Here is a 24,970-nt window from a genome sequence, read left to right on the forward strand (position 1 = left end):
AAATTTCCCCATCAGCTTTGAACAAGCCATAACCTTTCCAACATCCACAACTGGGTGGGCTTGTGGCCCATCCAATGCTAGACCTGTGAGACCCCCCCTCCCCAATGTTCTGGTGAAGGACATTGGAATACATATTAAAAATGACAAGGGAGCCAGGTATGGTGGCACATGCCTTTAGTTCTAGCACTTGGGAGGCTGAGGTAGGAGGACTTCTATGAGTTTGAGGCTAGCCTGAGACTACATAGTTAATTCCAGGTCAGTCTGGGCTAAAGCAAGACCCTACCTCAAAAAACCAACAAAGAGCCAGGCATGGTGGGGCACACCTTTAATTCCAGCACTCGGGAGGCAGAGGTAGGAGGATCACCATGAGTTTGAGGCCACCCTGAGACTACATAGTGAATTCCAGGTCAGCCTGAGCCAGAGTGAGACCCTACCTCAAAATTAAAAAAAAAAACAAAACACCAACAAAGGCCTGTAAAAATGAGAAACTCACACCTGCGATTCCAGTACTTGGGAAGCTGAGGTAGGAGGATCACTGTGAGTTCGAGACCAGTCTGGCTGCAGAATGAATGACTTCCAGGCCAGCCTGGGCTAGAGTGAGAACCTGCCTTAAAAAAAAAAAATAGGAAGGAAGAAAGAGGAAAAGAATACTCCTTGCTTATAACAGATAAGAAAATAGCAGTAAATGCCAAAATCAAGTATTCAGCAATGGAGACCAAAAGGCTGGTAATGTGCAGTGAGGAACCTTTTAGCTGTACAAACGTCATGGAGCTTTGAGGCCCTGGTGGTGACCTATCTGGGCCCACTCTTTGGTTTGCAGTGTCCCTTGTCTTTGCTGGTCTGGCTGCAGACCTGCACACAGTACTGGGATTCTGCAGAGGGATGTGCACAGTGGCTCTGAGCTCAGGAAAGGCCTGGCTGGGACAGGCTCTGTTTTTCCCAGCAGGTGAGCATCAGGCTCCAGTTTTCTTAAAACACGCCATTCTACCATTGCCCTTCCAAAGCCGTCAGGGAGCTCTCCAGATAGCTTGCTCAACACCCACAGGGTGGACAAGCAGTCCCCGTCCTCTGAGGAGGGGAAGGAAGAGTGGCACTCCCTCCCAGACATCCTCTCTCAGCCTGGGGAGCAGTGAGCAGATATAGTCACTCTTAACACCGTAAACTCCGGGCTAAGGCGTGTGCTTGCAACAAGACAGTGTGTTCGGTAAGTAGGATCCGAAGTTTCTTTCTCCTGGACCACGGTCTCACAGACACTGTTGCAATAGTGGATTAGTCATTCCCAGGAATCCGGTGTGGCTTCCTCCTTCCTGCTGGCTTCTAATGCGTGGTGACATGTGGGCAGATGTGTGCAGCCATGGAAAGAGCTTGGAGAGCAGAAGGTTGGGCTAGCGTGAGGAACTACTTTCTATCCCTTGTACTCTTTAAAAAAAAATTTTTTTTTAATTTATCTATTTGAGAGAGACAGACACAGAGAGAAAGGCAGAGAGAGAAAGAGAATGGGCACGCCAGGGCCTCCAGCCACTGCAAACGAACTCCAGACGCGTGTGCCTCCTTGTGCACCTGGCTAACGTGGGTCCTGGGGAACCAAGCCTCGAACAAGGGTCCTTAGGCTTCACAGGCAAGTGCTTAACCGCTAAGCCATCTTTCCAGCCCAACCCCTTGCACTCTTGCGTGTGCCTCCCCAACTTTCTTGCACCAGTAGGTGAAAAAAAAATTATCAAGTGTTCACATGACTGGGGATCCATGAGAAAAGTTAAGTAGAAGCATGTTGAAAGAATAAATAAGGAACAAAAAAAGCACTAAACACATTGAAATGCCAACGGATGGCAAGTTTGGTAATTGGAAGTGAGGTCTTGCTGGGGTTTGAATAAGTTCACCCAACTTTCATGTGTTGGAAACTTAACCCCCAATTCATACGTTAGTGGTATTTGGAAGCAGGCCTTTGGGACCTAATTAGGGGTCAGATCAGGTCCTGAAGAAGCAATTCCATGATGACATTAGCAGCTTGATCAGGGGAGTCTTGGGCTGTTCTGTCTGACCATGTGATACCCTCCAGTGTGTGGCAAGATGTTAACAACATGTTACAGACTTCCTGGCCTCTGAAACCAAGACAACTAAAACCCTGTGTGTTAGAAATCCCTCAGTCTCAGGTATTCTGTTACAGTTACAGAAATGGACTAAAACAGATAGGACCTATCTACAGGGCCTGTCTACAAGCAATCAGGCTTTGGGAAACCAGCTATATCACAATGTTGGATTTTTCCAGAATGAACATTGGCATGGAATTCTTGGGTCTTTGGGATGAGGGACATTTTCTTCTGGGCTCACCCCTGTGCCCTAGGTGTATAGAGAGTAGGACCCCAAAATGTGGGTCACTGAACAAAACTGTGAATCTGAGCTAATGCCTTTTCAGGAGCACCTTTCTGCCTCACAGTGCTCTGGCACCAAATTTTGGTACCTCAGTTTCTCTTTGTCTTCTCACTAAGGCCTCCACCAAGGAGAGTCTTTGAGCTAATTTCCCCAGTGATCTCTGAGATGATGTAATCTCAAGAGAAGGAGGTAGGTATTGAGTATATAGCATCCCAGGCATCAACAGACAAGGAGCAGAGGTGGGTTCACACACACACACACACACACACACACACACACACACACACACACACGTGAATCTCATAGAGTATGCAAGTCTAAATTACTCCCTAGAGAGGATAATACTAGCCCTTCTCTGGGGTGGGGGAGGAAGGGACGGTCTCTGGAGACCTCTCTACCCTCCCTCCCTTGCCTTCCCTCTCTTCCCTTGCCGAGTGCGCAGAGCAGGTAGCCTGGTTCTTGTGGCCTCCTTCTCTTACTTACTAATCCATCATAGGCTTACAGAGCAACTTCAGCAAGTGGCTCAAGGGGTGCAAGGGAAGGGCCGCCGAGTTCCCGGGGAGGCCACGCATGGATCTGACCCGAGGCCCCAGCACTGCCAGCGCTGGCAGACCCTGCTGGACAGGGCTCCGTCCAGTGTCCCCAGTGCTCCGGGCTGGACAGACAGCACTTCCCACCTTGGCCCACTGCTCATCCTTGGCTGGGTTTGGGTGTTGCTGGTCACTCGGCCCACCTCCCCAGCTCGGGGGCTAGGAGAGCCCACATTTTTGAGTCAGAAACCAGACTGGTGTCAGGTTCCATAGCCTTGGCTGTGGGACTGTTGTTTGCTCTGTTAAGGGACTCTTTCTTCTTAACTGCTGCCTGAGTCAAAACATTCCGTTTCTTCCCTCGCCTGCCTCCCCGCAGCCCAGCCAGAGTTCCTGTCGGCATTCCTCTTCATTAATGGTGATGGCTCCACACCCGGAAGTTCCTGAGAGCTTATTTCAGGGGATAATGATTGTTTTTGCAGGAGGAACCCCGATGGTTTTTCCGTTTCTGTTTCCATAATATGTACTGAAACCCACACTTCATTGAAAGCAGATGGTGAATGCGTCCCTCGACGTGCAAGGGGAGACTCTGGGCTGGGATTCTCCTGATGTGTCTGCCTTCTGGGCACCCGGGCACAGATGTGACCAGGGTGTTTGGGCATCTGTATGAAGAGGAGGTCAGGGAGCCTGGGATGATGAAAAACAGAAATAATAGAGCTAAGATCGATAAAGCTGAGGAAGGAAAAGAAGGGAAGGAAAAGGCCGCTGGAAAATACAAACTTGGATTCTCCTGAGCCATGAGTCTCTCTTGAGTCTTCCCATGGTCTGAAGGTGTCAGATGCTTGATGAAGTGGCCTCCCGAGAGAGCTGGCCACCCTCGCCTCGGCTGAGGAGACCTGGCCCTGACCCTTCTACTCATCTGCCTCCTTGGACCTAATGCAAAGCACATTCTCCACCGTATCTTTCCCAAGAACACAAACTTGGTTTCTTCTTCCCTAAAAAGGCAGAAAAAGGCTATTGCTTCCCAAACTGCCCAGCGTGCAACTGTCCCCACAGAGCCTGGCCTGGCGTGGGAAGCAGGAAGCCCTGCCCAGGCTCTCAGCACACTCTGCATTATGCAAACACCCCGTGCCCCAAAGCCTCCAGAGTGTGGACCCGGGCTCTGTTCAAGCTGCAGCCGCTGGAAGCCACTACACCTGCGCGTGTGTCGTTGGTGAGAAAACGGATGGAAAGGGAACCGGCATGCTGAGCAAATAAGCCAGTTTCAGAAGGACAGAGATCACATGTTTTTGCTTATTTGCAGACTCTAGATGTGTGTGTGTGTGTGTGTGTGTGTGTGTGTGTGTGTGTGTGTAGAGAGAGAGAGAGGCAGAAAGAGAGATGCACACACAGAGAGAGGTCCATAAATCCAAGTTTCAAGCAGGCAGAAATATGACAGCTTCAGGAGCTGTCTCTGGGGGTGGGGGAGAAGGTCTCGGCAAGGAAGCACAGGAAGGGATAGTAAAGAGGTCTCCACAATGTCCTTGCTGTCCCAGGCCTCTGAGGGACGTGTCAGCACTGTCCTTTCCAGAGAGGGCTGTAGATTGGCATACTATATATGCCAAGCACTGAGGGGCATGGTGTGAGTGTGTGTAAGCTCACCTCCCCTTCCTGACCACTGATGCCAGGGATATGGATGTAAATATATGGCATGAAAAGAGTGGGCAAGTGTCAGGTATTGGGGCACAAAGTGGATGGGGGTGTGTGTGAGCTAAGTGCAGGATGTATGTCTGTGAAAATGCAATGGAGCCTTTTATTTTGTGTGAGGAACATCTATTTTAAAGTATTCGTTTGGGCTGGAGAGATGGCTTAGTGGTTAAAGGCACTTGCCTGCAAAGCCAAAAGACCTTAGTTCGATTCCCCAGGACCCACGTATGCCAGATATACAAGGTGACACATGTATCTGGAGTTCATTTGCAGTGGCTGGAAGCCCTGATGTGCCCATTCTCTTTCTCTCTCTCTCTTTCTCTCTCCTTATTCTATTTCTCGCAAATAGATAAATAAATAACTAAAATAAAAGCGTTTGTTTATTTACTTATTTGTAAGTACAGAGAGAGAGAGAGAGGGAATGGCAGTGGGTGCACCAGGGCCTCTTGCCACTGCAAACAGACTCCAGATGCATGTGCTGCTTTGTTTTTTTGAATTTATTTGTTTATTTTATTTATTTATTTGAGAGAAACAGAAAGAGAGAGAGAGAGAAAGAAGAATGGGCACGCCAGGGCTTCCAGCCACTGCAAATGAACTCCAGACGCGTGCACCCCATTGTACATCTGGCTAACGTGGGTCCTGGGGAATAGAGCCTCGAACTGGGGTTCTTAGGCTTCACAGGCAAGCGCTTAACCGCTAAGCCATCTCTCCAGCCCATGTGCTACTTTGTGTATCTGACTTTCTGTGGGAACTTGGAAATCGAACCCAGGCTCACAGGCTTTGCAAACAAGCGTCTTTAACCACTGAGCCATCTCCCCAGCCCTGAGGAACAATCTATTGAAGTGAACTGAAAAGTACATCCTGGGAGAAAACTTATCTTGTGGTGCAAAGGAGTCCAGTATGACAGCTTGGACTCAGTGGCAAAAGCCGGAGTGGGGTGTCCGCAGCTGTAGGGGTGTAAGTTTGGCCTACTCTATCCCTCTGGTGAGTTTGCAAGTGGGTGGAGCCCAAAACGGACCCAGGACCCATCTACTAGTGAGGAAAGCACAGTGGTTCTGTGGAGGGCACAGCAAGCTCCTGGGTTCTGTTGGGCAGCCAAAGGGCAGTTCAGCTGGCAGACAGCTGAGAAAAGAGACTTCAGAGCCTTCCTGAAAACGCTAGGTAGCTAGGCTGAGTGAGTGGAGGTCTCCCCTCACAACAGCATGGTAGATACGTACACAGCCAAGCAACCCCTCTTTTCAGACCACCTTGGATCGTATTCCCACCTAAAACCCCCTCCTGTCCTGGTAGGATCGAGTTACTACCCCAGTTTAATCTCCCCTCATTCTGGTAATCCAGTCTGACAGCAAAATCTCCATCCTGCAGAGAGGGACTTGCGGTGACTGAAAATCAGACACGAGGGACCCCTGAGCTTCAGAGAGGAGAGTTTGAAAGGAGCGAGCTCAGGAAGTCCGGGAGGAAGATAGGAAGCCGATAGGGACAAGAAGAATGGAGGTGGGAGAAAGAGAGATGTGGCTGGAGGACGCAGAACTCACCTACGCTCCCACATGCTGAGAGGCTGGGGACATCTGTGTTTCCTCAGTCTCTGGTGGCCCTGCCCTTCTCTGAAGGCTTCCTCCCCTATGACTGCCCTGTGGATTTGATTCTATTTTTAAGCTCTTTTTATTTCTTACAGTTGTATTTATTTATTTATCACTTCTTTATGAGGAGAGAGTGTGTACATGGGCATGCCAGGGCCTCTTGCCGCCACAAACTCCAGAAGCATGTACCACTGGCACATCTGGCTTTTCCTGGGTACTGGGGAATGAAACTCCGGGCCAGTAGGCTTTTGCCCAAGCATCACCTTTAACCACTGAGCCTTCTCCCCAGTCCGTGGATTTGATTCTTTCTATAGCCTGATTTCTACTGTGACTTCTCCACAACCCTCACCCCACAGGGCTTGACAGGAGATGCCAGGCACCCCGAGCATTCTCCAAGAGAGAAGCAAACTGGGCCTGGTTCTCTGACCAGTGCCACTTAGGATAACATATGAGGGTGAGGGAAGATGAGCCTTATTGGATGGCATCTTCCTGGTTCCGTGTGTCTGTGAAGACTGGAGGAAGATCTGCTTTGTTTCTGCAGGCTCGGGAGAAGCCCAGTTGATCTTGAGCTTGTGACAAGTGACATAAGAGATGGAGTCCAGTGATAACTGTTTTTCTTCTGTCACCCTTGTTTGTAGCCTTTGAAGGTGGCTGATGTGGGCTGGAGAGATGGCTTGGCAGTTAAGGCGCTTGCCTGCAAAGCCAAAGGACCTCAGTTTGATTCCCCAGGGCCCATGTAAGCCAGATGCACAAGGGGGAGCATGCATCTGGAGTTCATTTGCAGTGGCTAGAAGCCCTGGCAGACCCATTCTCTCTATTTCTCCCTCTGCCTCTTTCTCCCTTTTAAATAAATAAACAAAAATAAAATCTTTTAAAAAATGTTAAAAATGGCTGATGCTTCTCTCCTAAAAGGATAAACATATATTCACTACTGAGCACAAACTATAAATTAGATACTATAAGTGCATGCGCACACACGTGCACACATACTCGCTAACTTAAGACATGATTCCACAGCAACTCTACGCTATGGATGAGGTTTATTGTCTGCGTTTCTTGGAGGAGTAGACAAGATAACAGCTAGTCAGAGTCTAACCAAGTTACTGGTCGAGTGAGGACTGGCCCAGGCCTCCTATCTGCCTCAGTGTGTGCCTGCTAATGCTGCTCACTCAGAGCTCCGGTAGACCCGGACGGGCCCCACATCACTTCCTGACCCTGTTTGGGCTCTTAGAGCCTCACTGCTCCCGACAGACGGCCTGCGTGGATGGCACCGCCTCCTCGGGCTGCAGCTGTACCCCATTCTGACTCTCACGTGCTGCTCCTTCATTTGCCCAGCCCTGAAACCCTGCCCTCATGGGTGGCAGTGCCAAAGGCTCCCTGGAGTGGTCACCAAATTCAAGCTTAGTCAGTGCTTTGGTGAGAAGCTGAGTGTCTTCTTGGGAAGTAACTATTTGTTCTCTCATAAGAATACACTGTGTAGTGGGCTGGGGAAATGGCTCTGGGGGTGAAGTGGTTTGTTTGCAAATCCTCCTGGCCTGGGGTTTGATTCCCCAGTACTCACATAAAGCCAGATACAAAATGTGGCACAAGCATCTAGCATTTGTTGTTTGCATTGGCAAGAGAGCCTGGCATAGTCATACATACAATTATACACATACAAGTAAATAAATGAATAATACATATTTTAAATGTATTTATTTTTTATTTGAGAGAGAGAGAGGAAGTGGCAGATAGAGAGGGAATGGGGGCTCTCGGGCCTCCAGCCACTTCAAACAAACTCCAGATGCACCCACCACCTTGTACATCTGTCTTTCAATGATCCTGGGGAATTGAACCTGGGTACTTTGGCTTTGCAGGCAAGTGCCTTAACTGCTAAGCCATCTCCCCAACCCAAATAATATATATTTATTTTGAAATATTTTTATTTGTAATAATTTATTTTATGAGAGAGTGTGTGTATTGTCACACGAGGGCCTCTTGCTGCTACAAAAGATTCCAGATGCTTGTGCCACTTTGTGTGTCTGACTTTCTGTGGGTACCCGAGAATCAAAGCTAGGCAAGTGACTTTAATGGCTGAGCCACAGTCCCAAGTATATATATTTAAAATGAACGCAATGTTCAAGACAAAGCTCTGGGCCAGGAGACTGTGGACCCCTCGCAAACTTTCTTTTTGAGTGGGAACCCACCACCCCAGGCCTCGATTTCTCCTGTGAAACGCGGGCCTTGAACTGCGCAATTGCCCCAAGTCCTCCCAACGTCACATACCTGGTGCTTTAGTCGCAAAACTTTGGTGTATTTTTATTCTCTTCAGGAAACTCTACTGAGATCCATTTTTCCAGCCAAAGCACCTTCTTGTGCCCGGAATGTGACCTGATAAGCAGCGCAGGGTTCGGCTGGCAGGGTCTTCGGGACATCCTTACTGCGATCGAGTGAGTGCTCTGTTCCTGGGATCTGACTGATACTTGCACTGGCTTCAAGTGCGATCGCTGATAAAGCAATGTGTGCTATAATCAGGAGATGAGCGTGAGTAACCTAGGGGAGCCCAGGACCCTTCACGGAACCCTCAACCACGCAGGCTGCTGATTCCACCACTCAGGTTTCCGGCTGCCCAAGTGTGCCAGGGACCCTGTCTTCCGAACCGTAAACCGGGTCAAGTCCTTTTCCTTTCAGAGGCTGATTCTGCTCGAGGTATTTTGTCTCCGCAACGAGACAGTAGCTGCCACAGTGGGTGGGTTTGTTTTAGGGCTGGGTCCTGCTCTTACAAATCCGTGGTCCTCTCCACTCAGCTCAGCCCATCCCCAAATACCTCAGGGATTATTATTTTACTTCAGGACACACTGCTTCTTCAAATCTTCTGGTTTGGAAATCATTCACTGATACTTGACTCAGTTTTTTTTTTTTTTAATGAAAAGAATAAATTTTTCTGAGGCAGCATACATAATAGAATATAAAACATTTATGTGTAATTAGAAGAAAAATAGGCTAGAAAAATAGGGAGAAAGAGAGATAAGGAAAGGTCGGAAAGTAGCAGAGGAGAAATAAGTTATAAGTCATAAATAAGTCATAATAAGACGTAAGTGGCTACCGCACAGTTGGGTATCAGCAGGATGATAATGAGCCTGTATTTCAAAGAGCTGCAGGAAGGACTTGTGAATGCTTTCATCCCGAAGAAACGGTGTTTGAGGAGACAGACGGGGTTACTTTGATGTGAACGCCACACAGTGTGTACATATACCAAAACATCACGTGGGTCTGGGGAGACAGCCCAGTGATCAAAGGCACTTGCTTGCAAGGCCTGACAGCCCAGGTTCAAGTCCCCGGTACCTACTTAAAAGCCAGATGCACAAAGTAGCGCATGCACCTGGAGTTCGTTCGCAGTGGCAAGGGCCATTGTCTCTCTTCCTTGCAAATAAATAATAAATTTTTAAAAAGAAACATAACTTGGTAGCCACAGATCTGTCATATAGTTTGGAAGATGAGGACGAGGGAGAAAATGAGGAGGAGGAGGAGACGACGCATTGCTCATTCTTCTGTGAGCTCAGGAAGATCATGCCAGTATCTCAGTATGTCCTGTCTATTCTTTTTTTTTTTAAATTTATTTATTTATTTATTTGAGAGTGACAGACACAGAGAGAAAGACAGATAGAGGGAGAGAGAGAGAATGGGCGCACCAGGGCTTCCAGCCTCTGCAAACGAACTCCAGATGCGTGCGCCCCCTTGTGCATCTGGCTAACGTGGGTCCTGGGGAACTGAGCCTCGAACCGGGGTCCTCAGGCTTCACAGGCAAGCAGTTAACCGCTAAGCCATCTCTCCAGCCCATCCTGTGTATTCTTAAAGTCCCTCCTTCCATTGCCCCCCCCAACATCCCTTCCCATGTCTTTGTGCTAATAATACCTTTTTATAACTTAAAAAACATATTTCTATTTATTTATAAGCAGAGAGAAGTGGGGGAGGAGAGATAGATAGAGAGAATCGTGGTTGGTCAAGTTCAGCCCTCAGAACTTGGCATCATGCCCAGCCTCTTCCTGAGCCAGCCCTCAGCCCAGACCAATCAACTCTCACCTGAGCCAGAAGGTAAAGCCCACTATAGTAAGGTAATGAATACATTTACCAGGGAACTGCGAGATCTCCTTTGGTGGCCCGTTCATCTCTCATAAACCACCAGGTTCTGGTAAGTTCCCTCCTCATCTCAGCCTGACGGGACTGAGACAAGGGGAGAACCCTGATCCCCACTCTACTGCCCTCCACACGGCGGGGCTCCCTGTACTTTGTTTTCTTCCCTCTCTCTCTCTTTTTACATTTCTTCCAGGCCCACCATGTGGACTCTCAAAGCACGTGGGTGTATCTGTTTTCCTTCTCTTGTCTTTATACTTCTCCAAATAAATAGAATAATTTAATAATTATCCTTCTCAGTCGTATTTTATCTAATTCTTTGGTTAAAAGTAGACACGAACTAAGGGTCTGGGGTTCAAGGACTTTCCTGAACCCCTAACACCCTGTTTCAACATGGTCTGAATCTCTTCATTCTTATGCGTTTGAATCCTTTTGGGTTCCTGACTGCTCTGAAAGATTTCCTCAACTGAATTTCTGTCTGTTCTCCTAAGTGTACAATTTTATTTGATCTATGAATGATTACTTTAAAAAAATTCTGTCATAGATGTAAAATATTCTGTTATGTCTCTGAGTATATTCGTTATACACACATATATAGATCATATTAATGATGACATTGTTTCTATATAAGTTTTTATATTTTTATGGACTGGGTAAATGGCTTAGTGGTTAAAAGGTGCTTGTTTGCAAAACCTAGTAGTCCAAGTTCAATTCCTCAGTACCTACATGAAGCCTAATGCACAAAGTGATATATGTATCTGGAGTTCATCTATTGCAAGAGGCCCTGGTAACTCATTCTCTTTCTGTCTCTCTTACAAATAAATAAATAGACTTTTTATTTATAAAATAATTTATTTACTTATTTATTTATTTGAGAGAGAGAGAGGGAAAGTAGACATAGAGAATGAGTGTTTAAGTGCCAGGGCCTTTTGCCAGTGCAAACAAACTGCAGACACATGAGCTACATTGTGCCTCTCTGGCTTTATGTGGGCGCTATCTCTCCAGCCCCAATAAAAATATTTCAAAATATTAAATATTTTAATTTACATATTGTCTGCAAAGCTTAATAACCCGAGTTTGATTCCTCAGTACCTATTTAAAAGCCAGATGCACAAAGGTGTTTGTATCTGAAGTTCGTTTGCTGTGGCTTAAGGCCCTGGTATGTCCATACTCTCTCTCTTTCTCTCTTCCTCTCTCTCTGTATCTCTCTGCTTGCAGATAAATAAATAAGATATTTTTTAAAGTTACAAATATTTTAAAACAAAAAAGTTTTTATACATTAAAGCTCTTTTATTGCATATGTGTCTCTTTTTTTCCAAATTGATTTTTCTCCTTTTTAAGTTTTCAGTCTTCTCAGCTACCTGATACTCCTTAGACCTTTAAAGAGCTTTAAGAGTGGTGTGGGATGTGGTGGCACATGCCTTTCATTCCAGCACTCAGGAGGCAGAAGTAGGAGGATCGCCATGAGTTCAAGGCCACCCTGAGACTACATAGTGAATTCCAGGTCAGCCTCGGCTAGAGTGAGACCATATCTCAAAAACAAAACAAAACAAAAAACTTGAGGAAAAGGGCTGAAGAAATGGCTCAGTGGCTAAAGGCACTTGCTTGCAAAGCTTGATGGCCCAGGTTCAACTCTCCAGTAGCCACATAAAGCCAAATGCACAAAATGGCACATGAATCTGGAGCTTGTTTGCAGTGGCAGGAGGCCCTCGTACACCCATTCTCTCTCTCTCTCTCGCTTTCTCTGAATGCAAATGAATAAATAAATAAAAGTATTTTTTAAAGAGTTGAGAAAAAAAAAGATTTGAGCAAGACAAGACTATCTGGAAGTTCTGAATTCATGATGACCTGCTGATTTTCACACTAGGTTGTGATGTAGGTGAGCCATTTGTTGGGGGACCTTTAATGTCAGTATCTTAGGGTCTTCCCTCTTAGATTCTCTAGAGAGGATTTAGTCTCTCCTCTGGAGTAGAAGAGGCTACCACCAGGGTTTTGGGAGTTGAGCAGAAGGAAAGAGGTAACGTGCCTCCACATTAAGCACTTAGTATGCATTCTGTACTGGCGATTGGCATTCCTGGATCCCGTGAATGACCCTCTGTTTCTCCTCTCTAGAGAGGAAAGAGGGAGCAGTCATCTCGAGGAGGTGGGAATGAGCGAAGTTAGGACTGCATCGCTTCTCCACTAGTTTTCATCCAGGTGTCTTCATTCCATCATCTTAAAAAAAAAATACTTTGATTATTTGCAAGCAGAAAAAGAAGAGATAGAGAGGGACAGAGAGAGAGAGAGAGAGAGAGAGAGAGAGAGAGAGAGAGAGAGAGAGAGAATGGGTGCACAGAGCCTCAAGCCAAGGCAAATGAACTCCAGATGCATACTCTACGTTTTTTAAAGTAACTCCTTTATTTATTTAGTTTTTAATTTTTCTCAATTTTTATTAACATTTTCCATGATTATAAAAAATATCCTATGGTAACACCCTGCCTCCCCCCTGCCACTTTCCCCTTTGAAATTCCATTCTCCATCATATCCCCTCCCCATCTCAGTCAGTCTCTCTTTTATTTTGATGTCATGATCTTTTCCTCCTCCTATGATGATCTTGTGTAGGTAGTGTCAGGCACTGTGAGGTCATGGATATTTTGCCATTTTGTGTCTGGAGGAGCACGTTGTAAGGAGTTCTACCCTTCCTTTGGCTTTTACATTCTTTCCTCCACCTCTTCTGCATTAGACCCTGAGCCTTGGAAGGTGTGATCGAGATGTTACTCAGTGCTCCATTCACTTCTTTCCAGCACTATGATACCTCTGAGTCATCCCAAGGTCACTGCCATCTGAAAAGAGAAGATTCTCTACCCAAAGTGAGAGTAGCGTTAATATAAGGGTGAGTATTAAGAGAAGTGCTTATTGGGCAGTTTGATAAGCATAGTATATACATTTTTCCAGACATCAGCCAATATTACACCCCTAGGGCTCATGACTACCCTGTTTTAAGTTTTCAGTATCAGGGATATATTTCCTCCCATGGAGCGGGCCTCCAGTCCAATTGGAGGGCAGTTGGTTTCCACCATGACAGATGTGCCACTATTGCACCCGTTGGCTCATTTGGCCTGGCTAGCCAATTTTAAGGCTTGCAGTGTCCACTGTTGAGTATCTCTCCCATTGAACTACATGTAGAATGGCTTCTTCCAGCTTTCTGTCAGCTGGTCTACATGGAGGAGGTTATCAGCTCAATTCCAGCAGGATTTCTCAGTGGCCTTGCAGCCCAAGTATGTGGAGTCTTCAGCAATAGGGTCTTACCATCTATTCCTGGTGGGAAACCAAAGGCCTTGGCAACGGCCTATAATGTTTTGGGGGCATCGGGGACCTCCCTGGCCAACAACTCACTGGAGGTATCCCATCCCTGGCACTGAAAATTTTCTAACAATGATCTATGGCTCCTGAGTGTTCCATTATCTGAAACCAGAGGATTCCAAATGATTTAATTTGCATCCTCTTAGATTTTGATTAGCCCTCCCTCTACCTTTCCTCTACTCAGTCTCTTCCCCTGACCTCACTTTAGGCCTTTTCACCCCCGTTAATCTATTCTTCTACTTACATATGTACAATACCAACCTATTAAGTATCCTCCTCCTTTCCTTTCTCTTCCCTTTATATTTCCTTTTTAGCTTATTGTTCTCTGCTACTGAGTTTTTTCCTTCTCACACAGAAGCCCAATCATCTGTAGCTAGGATCCACATGTGAGGGAGAACATATGGCCCTTGGCTTTATGTGGGTACTGGGGAATTGAACTAGTGTGGTTAGGCTTTGCAAGCAAGCACCTCAACCACTGAGCAATCTTTCCAGCCCTTCCAACATTTTTTGTCCCAATTCTGTGTTTTTTTTTTAAATTTAGTACATTATTTATTTGAGAGAGACAGAGAGAAAGGGGTAGATAGAGAGATAGAGAATGGGTGTGACAGGGCCTCCAGCCACTGCAAATGAACTCCAGATGTGTGTGCCCCCTTGTGCATCTGGCTAACGTGGGTCTTGGGGAATCGAGCTTCGAACCGGAGTCCTTAGGCTTCATAGGCAAGTGCTTAACCACTAAGTCATCTTTCTAGCCTCTGTTTGTTTGTTTTTGTGGTAGGGTCTCACTGTAGCCCAGGTGGACCTGGAATTCACTATGTAGTCTCTGGTTGGCCTTGAACTCATGGCAATCCTCCTACCTCTGCTTCCCAAGTACTGGGATTAAAGGTGTGTGCCACCATGCCTGGCATGATTGTTTCTTTGTAAGGCAGGGTCTTGGGATTCCTCTCTGCTCAGCTCAGCTCTGCTTCTCTGCTTGGCTCGCCTTGCTTACCTCTCTTCGTTTGGGCCACAAGGACTAGTGAGTCCAGATCCCCTTACAGTTTCTTGGCTTGGATGGCTCTCCTGCTTGTTTTTGCTCTATAGTTTGGAGTAACTTTTCACTTTGATTGCACGCACAATTTTCCTCTGGTTCCTGTATCTGCCATGCGTGTATTTTGCTTGCACTCCAGATCTACCACCTGGGCGCTGTCACCAACCATTGGTTTGCTACCTGTGTAATTTCTTTTAACTCAGGGCAACCATGAGTGTAATTCCTTCATTCCTCATGTCTTCCTTGACTCTCCTGGTCTCTGCCTTGGTATCTGCTCTCTCATTTTCCCTTGAGCCTCACCATTTGTCCTCTTCTCTATAACCATGTGGTGGATGCCATGCCGGCTTCTCTTGAATCTCCCTACCCTAGATCCTAGATTCCTGCTCCCCGTGTGTTTATGACTCTGTTCTACCTTTCCTTCCTAGATCCCAGTTTTCCTTAAATAAGCCCCACAGTTTGTGTGTTCTCTTAAATAATCTCCACAATTTGTGATATTCTCAATAAATTTAATAGTTCATAATTAAAAAAAAAAAAAAGACAGGGTCTCATGCAGCCCAGGTTGAATTCAAACTCCTAATCTTCCTGCCCTTACCTACTCAACACTGGGATTACATGTATGTGCCACCACTCCTGGTTTAAATTTTTTTTTTTAATATTTTATTTCTATTTGAGACAGAAAGAGAGAGAGAGAGAGAGAGAGAGAGAGAGAGATTGCACCAGGGCCTCCAGCCACTGCAAATGAGCCCCAGCTGCATGCGTCTCTCGGTGCACCTGGCTTACATGAGTCCCGGGGAATCAAACGTGGGTCCTTTGTGGCTTTGCAGGCAAGTGCCATAACTGCTAAGCCATTTCTCCAGCGCTAGCACTACTGGTTTTACCCCCAGTTCTGACTTAGTAAGTTTTGGACTATGTGAACTTCCCATATTTCTCTTGCAATTCTGCTTTCAACCTAGACATCCTTTTGGGAGCGTACTTTTTTTTTTTTTTTTTGGTTCCCTATCATCTACAAGCAACAGAAGCAAATTCATGTCACCAATGTTTGTTTTCTCACTTTTCAACTAAAGCCACAAGTTCATGGTCCATTTTTTTTTTTTCTGGAGGAAGCACACTGTATGTTTCAGGACTCTTGCCTCTGGCCCCAATATTTGTATGAATTGTCTTAAGGTAAATGATGTTGCAATGGTAAATGGTTTCCAAAATCCTGGTGCTGACATCACGGAATGTTTACTTCTTGTTTATAAACATGTTGGCATTGTGTCAGTTTTGCTTTTTATTTTTATTTTTTTAATTCTGCGATACAGGCTGAAGGAGTGGTTCTATCTCAGTCTTGCAAAAGGGGACAAACCAATGGCTGAATAACGCAATGATGTGCCATAATTACCCTCAAACAAAGTCACTTGTGTGCTGCTGTTAAGATGGACAAGATGGACGTGCCTCTGACTAGGTTGGGCTGTGGGGAGAGGACCTGGAGGAGGAGAGTGTAAGCACAGAAGACAGAAATGGCAAATATTGGAGCCGGGGAGATGGCTCAGTGGTTAAAGGTGCTTGCTTGTAAAACTTGTTGGCCCGGGTCCAACTCCCCAGACACCCACACAGAGCCAGAAGGGCATTTATCTGCATCCTGTTGGGCTCATACATAGGCACACATGCAAATAAATAAATGAATTAATTAAAAGAAAAGAAACGAAATACTGGACTGGAGGGATGGCTTAGCGGTTAAGGCACTTGCCTGCAAAGCCTAAGGACCCAGGCTTAACTCCCCAGAACCCATGTAAGCCATCTGCATAAGGTCACACATGCACATCAGGTGGCACATGCACAAGGTGGCACACACGGAATGTGATTGCAGTGGCTGGAGGCCCTGGCACACCAATTCTCTCTCATAAGTAAATAAATATAAACACTTTCCAAAAAAAAAAAAAGAAATGGCACATATTTTGGACGAACAATATTATCTACCCTGGTTACCTATAAATAAATATAAGTTTTAGACGTGTGGAGGTGGCTGAGTGGTTAAAGATGCTTGTGTGTAAAGCCTCATGGCCCAAGTTCAGTTCCCCAGTACCCACTTAAAGCCAGATGCACCAAGTGGCACATGTATCTGGAGTTCTTTTATAGTGGCAGGAGGCTCTGATGCATCCATACTCTATCTTTCTCAAATAAATAAATAAAAAGATTTTTCAAAAAAAAATATCTTTGTTACCCAGGCATAGTGGTGTCTGCCTTTAATCCCACCACTTGGGAGGCAGAAGCAGGAGGATCTCTGTGAGTTCAAAGCCAGCCAGAGACTGCATAGTGAATTCCAGGTCAGCCTGAGCTACAGCAGGACCCTACTTCCAAAAACCAAACCAAACAACCAAACAAACTAAAAGACCAACTTTGTTACGTTGGCAATCCAAAAGTGAAATCCATCTTTCTCATACCCTAACTGGCAAAGGGAAGAAGTTATTATTTGCTATCTGTCCTTACCGACCTGTCTTCTTCAGTGAGCGCAAGACAATGGGCAGTTTTCTTTTAGCTTCCTTTTTACCATTCATCATGAGCTGTTAGCTTTCTGTCTCAGGACAAGGAGAGTCCCTTCTGCTATCCAAGCCAGCAGGTAACAACGGGGGACCCCGCCCTTCGCTTGGGTTCTTGGTGAAGAACTGGCCTCCTGCAGCTGGGTGCCGCCCTGGGCCTCCTCTGCAGGCACTTTTTTGTCCATCAACATCTTCCATGGTTGGCTTCCATGCTTAGATTCCCACCAGATCCCTGTTTCTCTTACTCCTCAAGAGGATCTCTATTACCTGGAGTGACTTCAGAAAGATTATACTCTATCAAGCAAAATTAAATTAAATTAAATTAAATTAAATTAAATTAAATTAAAAACAACCAGGCTGGAGAGATGGTTCCGTGGTTTGTAAAGCCTTGTTTGTAAAGCCTGAAGGCCAGGGTTCAATTCCCTATTACCCACAGAAAGCCAGGTGCATAAAGTGGTACATGCATCTGGAGTTCATTCACAGTGGCAGAAGTCCATGGTGTGCCCACTCTTTCTCTCTCTCGTCTCTCTCTTTCTCACTCTCTCTCTCAATTAAGTAAGTAAATAAAGGAATAAATAAGTATAGTTTAAAAAAATCAAACCCACCTCTTATCTCCCAATATTCTACATTTGAGCACTAGTCAGGTACCGGATCCCTCTTATTCTCTGTCTGCTGACTAGGCATCCATGGATTTCATTTGCATTTTTAGGAAGCATCATTAGGTCATGATTCATGCTGAAGAAAATGTTCCAGTCATCTCTTACGTTCCATGAGACTTTATTTTTAATTTCCTCATTGTTTATGTTGAAAGTTCCAAGATCCATTGGCTCTGCAAAATCTAGGGGGTGGGGGGGATCTAATGTCTAAGCAAACAGCACCTTTGCCTGAGTCTGGGGGATAGACTGTTTATTTTTCTGTACAAGTGACCAACATGAGTGTGCCTGTTCCAGATGTTGCACCCAAAGGAAGCTTAGCTAGCCAGGGGGTGACAGCGTCATCTTGGCTTCAAAAGTGTCGGGAGAACGAGGAATCTGATGCCAAAGGCTGGGACACAGAAGGCCGTGGGGCTCTGTGGCTGAGTAAGTGTGACCTCTCTTTGAACACCTGCCCCATTCAGAGCCTCCAGTCGGTTACACAGCCAATCCGGGAGAGGCACGTGGGCTGCATTACATTTCTCGGTGTGCAGTGTGTTTGAGAAGCCATGGGGATCGGGGCTCATGGAAAGGAGTTCTTCATTATGGTGCAAGTCAGACATGAAGAGGCTGTGCCAGCCACTCGCACATGCTCCCCTGCTTCTCCTGGGCACCCCTGGAATGGCAAGGCTTTCTCTGGCCAATGTTGAATGAGGGGAAGCCTGCAGGTGCCTAACGTGAGAAGATGCTAGTGTCGATGAGACCTGGTCTGTGCTAGACACACTACGTGAACACTGTGCTGTGTGTGTGCACACGGGGTTATGTAGGTATTTAATGCTATAGATTAATTTAGCAATTTGGACTAGTGAGGTAACCTGGTGATTAAAAAAGAGTCTGCTGGGCATGGTGGCAGATGCCTTTAATCCCAGCACTCGGGAGGCAGAGGTAGGAGGATCACTCTGAGTTCAAGGCACCCTGAGAGTACATAGTTAATTCCAGGTCAGCCTGAGCTAGAGTGAGACCCTACCTCAGAAAGCAAAACAAACAAAAAAACAAAAAAAACCAATCTAATACAGGCTGGAGAGATGGCTTAGCAGTTAAGGTGCTTGCCTGTGAAGCCTGAGGACACAGGTTTGATTCCCCACTACTCATGTAAGCCAGATACACAAAGTGGTACATGCTTCTGGAGTTCATTTGCAGTGGATAGAGGCCCTGGCATGCCCATTCTCTCTGTCTCTCTTCTCTGTATCTCTCTCTCTCTCTGTGCTTGCAAATAAATAAATATAAAACATTTAAAAAAAGAATCTAAGGGCTGGAGAGAGATTTCTCAGTGGTCAAGGTGCTTATCTGCAAAGTGTAGTGATTCAGGTTCGAGTCCCCAGTACTTACACAAAGCAGTACATACATCTGGAGTTTGTTTGCAGTGGCTGGAGGCCCTGGTATGTCCATTCTCTCTGTCTGTCTCTCTTCTCTCTATGTCTCTCTGCTTGCAAATATATATATATATATATATATATATATATATATATATATATATATATATATATATATATATATATAAATAAAATTTAAAAAAGAATCTAAGCTTTTTCTAACTCAACACAAGACTCTTATATTTCTTCTCTTTTGTTTGTTCTTTCTATTTATTTTGAGTCAGGATTTTACAGTATAACTCTGGCTGGTCTGGAACTCACTAAGTAGATCAGACAGGCCTTGAACATGAAACAATTCTCCTGCCTTAGCCTTCCAAGTGATGGAATTATAGATATGTGTCAACATGCCCCACTTTTAAAAAATATTCTTTTGGTGGGGGAGGGAGGGTATTACCATGGGATTTTTTTTATGATCATGGAAAATGTTAATAAAAATTAAATTAAAAAAAATTCTTATTTATTTATGAGAGAGAGAGAGAGAGAGAGAATATGGGCATATCAGGACATTTTGCTGCTGCAAATGAACTCCAGACACTCTGTGCATCTTGCTTTATGTGGTACTGGGAAATTGAACATAGGCCAGTAGGCTCTGCAGGCAAGCACCTGTAACTGCTGGGCCATCTCCCCAGCCTCTTTTTTGAAAAACAATATTTTCATTTATTTGTGAGAGAGGAAGAACATGCCCAGTTTTATAAAATTTACTGTTTTCTTTAAATAATCCAAAATTTTCTTTTTTTTTCTTTTTTTTGGGGGGGGTTTCAAGGTAGGGTCTCACTCTAGCTCAGGCTGACATGGAATTCACTATGGAGTCTCAGGGTGGCCTCGAACTCAAGGCGATCCTCCTACCTCTGCCTCCCAAGTGCTGGGATTAAAGGCGTGCACCACCACGCCCAGCCAAAAATTCAAAATTTTCTTAATGATAAGAATCACTATACACAGAGCAAAAAGGGGAATGCTAAGTGAAAAACAAAACAAAAACATCTGGACCTCATTGGCAAAGGACTTACTCACCTGGTAGATTACCATCTAGTGCCTTCTGATCTAGACCAAAGGCCAGAAAAAAAGACCAGAAAAAAAAAAAGAGAGAAATCAAATGCATTCTAAAGATTTGAAAACAATGCCTAATCTGAAAGCGGAAACCACACTGCGCATTTTTTCAAGGCAAAATGTCAGACTCCTTACCACTGCCATGGTGAGGCTGAGCAGAGACAGGTCTTCTGCCGGGGGGCTGGTGTTAGCAGAAGTGAGTATACTAAATTAGATCGGACCCCCACCTGTTTGTCAAAATTAGAAATGCATTACCCTGTGACCTGGCAGTTTCCCCTAGGGATTTACCTTACAGAATTCACTTTCAAGGGAAATGCTATTATTATTTTTATTTTGAATGTCTGAGCTTGGAAGTATCCATTAAAACCTAAAGTCCAGCTGGGCGTGGTGGCACACGCCTTTAATCCCAGCACTCACGATGCAGAGATAGGAGCACTGCTGTGAGTTCAAGGCCAGCCTGAAACTATGTAGTGAATTCCAAGTCAGCCTGGGGTAGAGTGAGACCTTCAAACAAACAAACAATAAAACAAAAAGAAAAAAACCTAAAGTCCATGACAGTAAGGACTTTTTCTTTGCTTGTATGTTTGCTTTGTTTGCTGTTAATTCCCAACATAATTGGCCCTCTAAGTACTGGTAAATGGATTAGCAGGTTTTTTTAAACATTTATTTTATTTTATTTATTTGAGAGACGAGAGAAAGACAAACAGAAAGAGAGAGAGAGAGGGAGAATGGGCACACCAGGGCCTCCAGCCACTGCAAATGCACTCCAGGTGCATGTGCCTCCTTGAGCATCTAGTTTACGTGGGTCCTGGGGAAATGAACCTGGATCCTTTGGCTTTGCAAGCAAGCACCTTAATTTCTAAGCCATCCCTCCAGCCCTGTTATTTTATTTTTTTGTTCTTGTTGTTTTTGAGTCAGGGTCTCACTGTAACCCAGGTTGACCTGGAACTCTGTAGCTCCAGGCTGGCCTTGAACTCACTGTGATCTTCCTATCTCAGCTTTCTGAGTGCTGGTATCAAAGGCATGAGCCAGCCAGGCATGGTGGCGCACACCTTTAATCCCAGCACTCGGGAGGCAGAGGTAGAAGGATCATTGTGAGTTCGTGGCCACCCTGAGACTTTGTAGTGAATTCCAGATCAGCCTGGGATAGAGTGAGACCCTACCTGAAAAAAACAAAACAACAGAAATGAAAACAAACAAACAATAAAAAACAAAACTAAACAAAGGCATGAGCCACCATGCTCAATGTGGATTAATGAATTTTGTTAAGCAAAATAGAAAAGTGTAAAATAAATTTTGTGTTATTATTTACATATAAGGGACTTTTTTGGACAAAATTAAGATTTGGAAATTCTGTATGACAGACAAATTGAATTTTTTCAACAAATAAATTGCGAAGACTACACAGAGAAGGAGAAGGAGAAACTGTAGATTAAAAGATTTAAATGGTCTGCCAAAAAATGTCAGTGTTGGGCTGGGGAGATGGCTTAGGCACTTGTCTGCAAAAGCCAAAGGATCCAGGTTCCTTCCATTCCCCAGTACCCAGTAAAGCCAGATGCACAGGGTGGTGCATGCGTCTAGAGCTTGTTTGCAGTGGCTGGAGGTCCTATAGTACCCATTCTCTTTCTCTCTCAAATAAGTAAACAAGAGAATAAGTAAGTAGATATGCTCAGGTGGTCTGTGGACGTGCCAACCTGACCACGCCCAAGCCCATCTGGTCTCAGAGCAGGGGTGGGCGTGGTTAGGATGCGGTTGGGAGAAATGTTCAGATGTCTGCTTTCAGTCTTTGGAGAGACTTTGAATTTATCAGCTGATCAATCAATTATTTTACAAGCACCTTCCTGAGCACCTCTGAATCCTTGCAGACAGACACACGGCTGTCAGGACAGCGAGAGGGCCGAGGCGTGCTCCTCCTCCACCGAGCTCTGTCTGCACGCGAGCGAGCGCTAAAGAGACTCCGCACAGGTCAGGCGCGGAGCTCTGGGAAGAGCAGTCTGGCAAAACGCAAAATCTCTGTCTTTTATTTATTTCTTTATTTATTTTTGCTATGCCGCTTTCATGTATGTGCTTTGATTGGAACTCTGCAGTCTGCCGGGTCCCTCCCACAGCCAGATGCGCATTGCTTCAAAAAGTAATCCATCCTAAATCCCTCTGTGAGCGTCTCTAGGGATTTAGTTTACCAAAACACCAGCTCTGTATTTTCCTGTCGGAGTTTCATGTTCTGCCTTTATTTTGACAATGGTTGTAACAGCACATGCGGAATCTCAAGACTCCAGGGACAGTGTTTAAATCCCAGGAGGAAAAGGAAAGTGTTGACAATTGCTTCTTTCTTTTATCTTGCCTAGTCTTTTTTTTTCTTTCTTCCTTCCTTCCCTTCCTTCCTCCCCCCTCTTCCTTCTTCACCTTCTTCCACCTTCCTCCCTTCCTTCCTTCCTTCCCTTCTTCCTTCCTTCTTTCCCTTCCTCTGATGTAACCATCAAATAAAAATGTTATTTTCATGGAGGAGGGCTGTGAAGGTGAGAGAACTCAGGCCTACATATTGTTCAGGGTTAGTGTCTTCACACAGCAGTAAAATTAGATGTTTATCCTGTATGCTCACGGGAGCCAAAATAAATAAAACAAGGAAACACCACATTGGAAGAAGTGATTTGTCACCAGATGGTGGTCTTGCTTCTGGCTTCTTTACTTTTCTTGAGAACCTCCATCCGTTTTCCCCCACCCTTGTCGCTATTGTGAGGTAGATAAACAGGAGTGCATTGAAGACCGGCTCCTCCCGCTGAAGACACTTTTCTCCCTTGTCATCGGCTTTGCCTCTCTCCAGAGTTAAAACACCGCATGCAAGGGAGGCAGCTTTGTGAGGGGCCATTAAGGGAAAGTTCTTCCATTCTGAGGAACGAAGTCCTTCTTCCATCTCTGGCCTTGCGTGGAGATAAGGCATTCTCAACTTTCCAAAACAAGACTACAAGGATGTACTATGGTCCTCTCCTCTGAGGGTTAATCCAGCTGGACTTGTCAGTGACCTGGTCAAGACTGGCTAAAGATGTGGGAGGAACAGTGTCCCCTTAATGCAATAGTGTACTTCCTCGCTTGCTCCTCACCAGTCCCCCCTCCTTCACTGAAGTTTCTTACAGGTCTTCACGGTTAAGCCTCTCTGCTTTTATGGGCTCTAACTTGGAGATTTAACCTTGCCTTTCCCCCGGTCAGTCTCGTCTTTGGGTACCAACCAAATCCCAGTCTCGCTTGCCCTGGCACTGTGGGCTTTCTCACCATCGTCTTAGGAAGTCTCCTTTGCTTCGGGGCTTCATTCTTCTGGGTCTCCACACGAGGACAGGCGGCAAGAAAATCTGCTCACGATACTTGTCATGTTGTCAGTGAGGAGCAGGTGCAAATGGCCCACCCATGAAGTAACCTAGGAGTGACTTAAGACACGGCCTCCTGCTGGGTGGGAGGAATGCTGTGAGTTCAAATACAGCCTGGGCTAGAGTGAGACCTTGCCTCAAAAATGAACAAAGAAGACATAGCCTCCTTCTCTCCCTGTCCTGCAGGTCCTTGTGTCTGTAACTTTCCTTCCTCTTCCCTTGGCTTCTATTTTTTTTTTTTTTTGCCTTGTCCTTTCTTTCTCTCCTTTTCTCCCTCCTTTTCCATCTCCCACTTTCCCTATTGCTCTGTCATATTTGTCCTTGCCCATCCCGTGTGCAAGGGAGCCAGAAGTGATAACAAAAGGGGTAACTTGAGCATGGGGGTAATCAACTGCATAGTACCCTTTCTAAAAGTGTTAACTGCCCGCCTTCTCACATACAAGGCTAGTGCATGTGTGTATGCACACACGCATAAGCACACAGTTGTCAAAATCCACCTGCTTTTGTTTCTCAAGAAGTCTTGTTATAAATGTTGACTGATAAATCTTCACGCTACTTCACTTAGAAATGTCCTAAAAATATAGTTCTGTGGCTTGAGAAACATGACAGCCGAGGACACCAAATTAATGTAGGTCATAAAAGTTTTACCACCATAAGATTCGCTCATGAAGCCATAAAACTGTAGTCATGAACAGCAGTTGACCACAGCTGAGGTAAATAAATTACCCACTGCGTTGTCTCTTCCATCTTGGCTGCAGTGTGGACTTGATAATGCTTTGGCTGCAAAAATTTGAATTTGTAAAGAACACAATTTAATCTTTAAAATAAAATAAAAGGGGCTGGAGAGATTGCTCAGTGGTTAAGGCGTTTGCCGGCAAAGCCAAAGGACCCAGCTTCAACTCCCCAGGACCCATGTAAGCCAGATGCACGAGGGGGTGCATGTGTCTAGAGTTCATTTGCAGTAACTAGAGGCCCTGATGTGCCCATTCTCTATCTGCCTCTTTCTCCCTCCTTCTCTCTCTTTCTCAAATAAATAAATGAAAAAAAATTAAAAAAATAATAAAATAAAAGGGGCTTGAGCGAGATGGATCAGCTTACCTGCAAAGACTAAAGATCTGTGTCCAATTCCCCAGGACCCACATAAAGCCAGATACATAAAGTGGTGCATGTGTCTGGAGTTCATTTGCAGGTCTGGAGGCCCTGGCTTACTCATTCTCTCATCTTTCTTTCTTCTCTATCTTTCTACTTGGAAATAAATAAAAATCTTTTTTAGAAATAAATAAAGTAAAAAAAAATTAAAAATTCAGAGCAAAAGAAAGCCTTCACTGCTGAACA

The sequence above is a fragment of the Jaculus jaculus genome, chromosome 5 (genome assembly GCF_020740685.1).
Source record: "Jaculus jaculus isolate mJacJac1 chromosome 5, mJacJac1.mat.Y.cur, whole genome shotgun sequence".
Classification (NCBI taxonomy): Eukaryota; Metazoa; Chordata; class Mammalia; order Rodentia; family Dipodidae; genus Jaculus; species Jaculus jaculus.